Source organism: Suncus etruscus, chromosome 13 (assembly GCF_024139225.1).
Source record: "Suncus etruscus isolate mSunEtr1 chromosome 13, mSunEtr1.pri.cur, whole genome shotgun sequence".
NCBI lineage: Eukaryota > Metazoa > Chordata > Mammalia > Eulipotyphla > Soricidae > Suncus > Suncus etruscus.
This window is the reverse complement of record NC_064860.1, coordinates 94,402,036-94,407,014: the sequence shown is the minus strand read 5'-3', so window position 1 is coordinate 94,407,014 and position 4,979 is coordinate 94,402,036. Positions and strand designations below refer to the sequence as shown.

Sequence of the window (4,979 nt, the reverse complement as noted above, 5' to 3'; positions counted from 1 at the left end):
GGCCTGTCGCCGCGGCAACGCGCGGGTTCCGGGCCCGCCTTCCGGCCTTCCGGCCCGCCCCGCCCCGCCCTCGCCCCGCCCCCTCCGCCACTCAGGTCACGTGAAGGATAAATTCGGAGCGCTCCCGCCGCGGGAGTCACAGGAGGGCGCGTGATGCGCGCGGGAGGGGGGAGGGGGGAGGGGGAGGAGGGAGACGGACTCGGAGCCGGGGCCGCGCTGACTAAGGCCTGAGGCGGCGCCTGAGGAGAAGCAGGCTGGCGGAGGCCTCCTCGCCTGCTGGGGCTCGGCTAGGCCGCGCGCCCCGCCCCGTCGAGCGCCCGCAGCCCCGCCCGCGCCAGCCTGAGGAAGGGGGGGGCCAGGGCCGGGCTCTGCGGCGGCCGCGGGGACCCCGGAAGCCCACCCTGGCCCCAGCCCCAAGCCCGCGCTGTGGCGGTTCTGCGCACGCGCACACGCGCTCCCGCGACCGGCTTCCCGCCCCGCCCGCGCTGTGGCGGCTCTGCGCATGCGCGCACACATTCCGCCCCCGCCCGCGCTGTAGCGGTTTTCTGCGCACGCGCACACGCGCTCCCGCGCCGAGTTGGGAGAGGAAGGGAGGTGGGGAGACTCGCCTGCAACCAACCCGCCGACCCCGGGTGCGTTCGTGGGGCTCCCCGCGCCGGAAAGACGCCTCTCAAAGGCAGCTCAGGAATTGCCCGCGCCACAGAGACTTTGAAAGCCCCTCGCCGGGCTCCCCGCTTCGTAGCCGCGATTGCTCAGGGTCAGGGAGGGAGGATGGAAGGAAGGGTCGAGGCCCGCGAGCGAACTTGGCCAGGCCTCAGTCGCATGCGCTTGGGGGATCAGGAGCAGCACACCGTGCCTGGGACCTCCCAGATCATTTCCCGGGGATCTGATGTTTATTGGTTTTGGGTTTTGCTTTTGATGGCTTTGGGGGAATTTTTTTGGGGGGGGGCCACACCCGGCTGGTGCTCAGGGTTTCCTTCTGCCTCTGCACTCGGGAATTATTCCTGGCAAGCAAGCTCATGGCCCCCATAGGATGCCTGGGATCGACCCTGGTTCGGCTGCGTGCAAGGCAAACACCCCACCCGCAGTTCTATCCTTCAGTCCCTACTTTATTTTATATTTTTTCACCCTATTCTTATTTTATATTTTTAAGGTATTGCGTTGGGGTCCTAGTACTTGGTTCACATCCAGCTCGTTATTAATATTCCAGTTTTCGTTTCTTATTCTGTTCACTGCTTCTCCCAAAGGAAACCAGGAAAACCAACGCGGATGGGCTAAGAGCTGGCCCTGCTAGCTGCTTTGAAATTGAGAGACTGTTACTGGCTAGAATTTGTGGGTGTGTGCCAATCCCGATCAGTAATGTAATCATGCTAATAATGGACAGAGTTTTTTGCACCAAGTCGTGAATTTATTGACTGGTTTTCAAGCTTGCTTTTATTTATATTTTATTCTTTTTTTTTTTTTTTACTCTTAGGATAGTCTTCAGAAGCACCTTTGCTTAAGTTGCTCCCAAATACAGTCCCAACCAGTATACCCCGAAAGTGGGGAAGAATAGTATCCACATATTAAATACTGGCCTCAAGCCCATGGAGTCGAAAAATGAAGTTTTGTGTATCCACAGCTGTAACTTTTTACCTCCTCCAGTTAACTGGAACGTTGATAAGCCAAAGTGACCATTCAAATGAGCCCCCGAACCCTGAACAGAACGCAGGGAGGAAGTCATCAGGCCAATACTTACTTCACACTGATTCCAACGAGTTTCAAACGTTGTCAAGATGCCAAAGTATAATTTCTGGATCGCTGACTCTTGCAAAACGTCGTGAATGTACTTAAAGCCCACCTCCAATTGGGAAGGAAGGAAGGAAGGGAGGGAGGGAGGGAGGAAGGAAGGAAGGAAGGAAGGAAGGAAGGAAGGAAGGAAGGAAGGAAGGAGGGAAGAAGGGAGGAAGGAAGGAAGGAAGGAAGGAAGGAAGGAAGGAAGGAAGGAAGGAAGGAAGGAAGGAGCCAGAGTGAACCTAGGGGAGTGAAAGCTGCACCCTCATCTCTTTCAGGCCTACTTTGTAAAACTAACTCCTTTCTCCCCTTCCTGCTTGCTCCTCAGCTCCCTGATCCCCACACCCAAACTTTCCAGCTCCCAGCCACTCCCCTCCATTTCACTTCTTTCTCAACCCTTGGGCCTGTGCCACCTTTCGCTTGAAACTTAATTTTGAGTCCATTCTAGCAATCAAGAATCGGTGCCTAACTCCCATCTTCCAAGCAACCTGGAAAGGAAAGGACAATGTCTCAAGCAACATGCCATGTCCTCAGGCAAATGCGTACCTAGTTATCAGGGAGAGGCCAGACATAGCTAGGCTTCCTGGCTGAAAAGAACGCACCCTCCAACTCCCATGCTACCTTCCCCCAGAATCACAGCATGGATGGGCGCCCTGCCAACTTCGGGTTGGGACGCTCTTAATGGCTTTATACAGGCCTCACCTCAAGAGTAATCTGTAAATCATGCTGGCTCCAAGCAAGTGAACACATGTAGGCAGTAAGGACTCTGCACCCAGGCCAGCATAAGGTTGGCCAGGGTTAGTGATGCAATGCCTGTCGTCCAGAAATTCTCCTAGGAGGCCACAAGCGGGTGTGTTGTGGATGCTGCGGTTCCTAGAAGGTAATCCACAAGCAAAGTTCCCGATTCGCAGCCAACAGACTCCTCTCCCTGTACATCCTACCATAGCTCTGATCTAACAACGTGATCTGCCCATGAAAGGAATGAGAAAAGTCTTAGGAATGGCATTTCCCAAGTCTGACCACCAGGCTTCAAAGGCCAAAGGACACTGGCTATAAGAGGATCTGAGATGATTGGGCGACGGAGTCTGCCAGCTAAGTCTAATGAAACCTTACGCAATAGAGCCAATGTCCTCCTAAAAAAAAAAGGGTGGGGGTGGTGCTGGCTGAGATATAAGGGAATAAAGTGGGTGATCCCACAAAGGGGCTTTGCACAAAACAAGGAGTCAAGTCCAGAAGTAGAGCCCCCTGATAGCCTTCACAGGGAACCAAGCACCCAAGGCTAGAATGTTGGGTCTGGAGTTGCCCAGATGATGGAACAATCCAGTGCTAGTAGCGCTTTTTAAAGCACCAGCATGGAGTCCTAGCAATGCTCAGTCCCTCATCCAAACTGGTTTGCCATGGGTTCCTGAACACTGCTATTGGGCCATGCCTGGGGGTGCTTAGAGTTAATCGTTTCTCTGCACTCTGGGATCACTCCCTGCTAACTCGGGACCCTATGGGGTACCGGAGATCAAATCCCAGTCAGCCGCATTCCACAAACACTGCACCAGTGGACTCTCATGGTCACACCCAGTGCCGCTCAGGGTTTACTCCTTGCTCTACTACACTCAGAAATCACCCCTGGCAGGCTCAGCCACCATATGGGATGCTGGGAACCGAACTACCGTCAGTCCTGGGTCAGCCGTGTGCAAGCCAGATGTCCTACCAATGTGCTATCTCTCCGGCCCCATCATGATCACTCAGTGCTGGTCTACCCTAAGCACAACATTCCCAAATGTCCCAAAGACAAGAACTCAACTCTAACTCTCGCTTTACTCCACCCAGGCAGTGGGGAAGCAGTGGTGTTGCCTTGCTCTCCTTACAGGCTGAAGTTAGCTCCCGGAGTCTTCCTGATTTCAGAAATTATATCATAGAACTGGAGTGATCATGCAGGGGGCAGGGTGCTTGCCTTGCATAAGCCAACTCAGGTTCTATCCCCTATAGCTTATACAGTCCCCCAAGCCCAGACAGGAGTGATCCCTGAGCACAGAACCAGGAAGAGTAAACATTGAGCACAGCTGAATTTGACCCAAATACATAAACCATGGACAGAAGATTAAAAAGAAACAAAATATTGGGGCCGGAGAGATAGCATGGAGGTAAGGCGCTTGCCTTACATGCATGCATGCAGAAGGTTGGTAGTTCAAATCCCAGCATCCCATGTGGTTCCCGAGCCTGCCAGGGGCGATTTCTGAGCATAGAACCAGGAGGAACCCCTGAGCGATGCCCAGTGTGACCAAAAAAAAAAAAAAAAAAGAAAGAAAGAAAAAGAAACAAAATATTAGAACAAGAGAGGTGTTTAACAATTTACCTGGGGGCCGCAGGAGGTAAAATCGGGTGATCCTTGAGTGCAAGTCAGTAGTAAGCCTTGAACATTTGGGGGGTGTGACCCAAACAACTAAAACAAAACCAAAAATGATTCCTCTAGGGCAGGGCCACAAAATGTACGGACTCCCAAACGCAGGCCCAAACGCAGGCCGGGAGTTTGAGACCCCTGAAAGGACAACTGTATACTATGTATCACTCATTATTCCCAAAAAAGTAACATGAGGAGGTCATTACAGTTTTGCAATATGGGAAACAAAGTAGAGAAGATAACTCACAGGTAGAAATAAGCCTTGGTGCTCGCTTTGGCAGCACATATACTCAAACTGGAATGATACAGAGAAGATTAGCATGGCCCCGTACAAGGATGACACGCAAATTCGTGAAGCGTTCCATATTTTCATGAGGGAAATGGAAAGCCTGTCCAGAGTACAGGCGGGGGTCAGGTGGGGAGGAGGGAGATTTGGGACATTGGTGATGGGCACGTTGCACTGGTGATGGGTGGTGTTCTTTACATGACTGAAACCCAAACACAATCATGTATGCAATCAAGGTGTTTAAATATATATAATATATATATTTAATATTTTTATTTAATAATTTATTTATTAATTTATTTTATTTATTTATTAATAATTATTTAATAATTTATTTAATAATATATAATTAATAATATATAAATATATATATATATAAAGAAGTAAGCCTTCGCCAGCCGGAGTGGGAGCACAGCAGGGATGGCATTTGCCTTGCACACATGCAGCTGACCCCGGTTCAATCCCAGCATCCCATATGGTCCCCCGACCTGCTAGGAGCAATGTCTGAGCGCAGAGCCAGGAGTA

General features: G+C 51.6%; 1 non-coding gene across 1 annotated transcript; it reads left to right on the top strand.

The window, feature by feature from the left end:
* The first annotated feature begins 4,433 nt into the window (after positions 1-4,433).
* Positions 4,434-4,539, top strand: LOC126026751 (U6 spliceosomal RNA). Its single transcript, XR_007501972.1, has one exon. It is a non-coding gene; the product is annotated as a U6 spliceosomal RNA (small nuclear RNA).
* Positions 4,540-4,979: the final 440 nt, after the last annotated feature.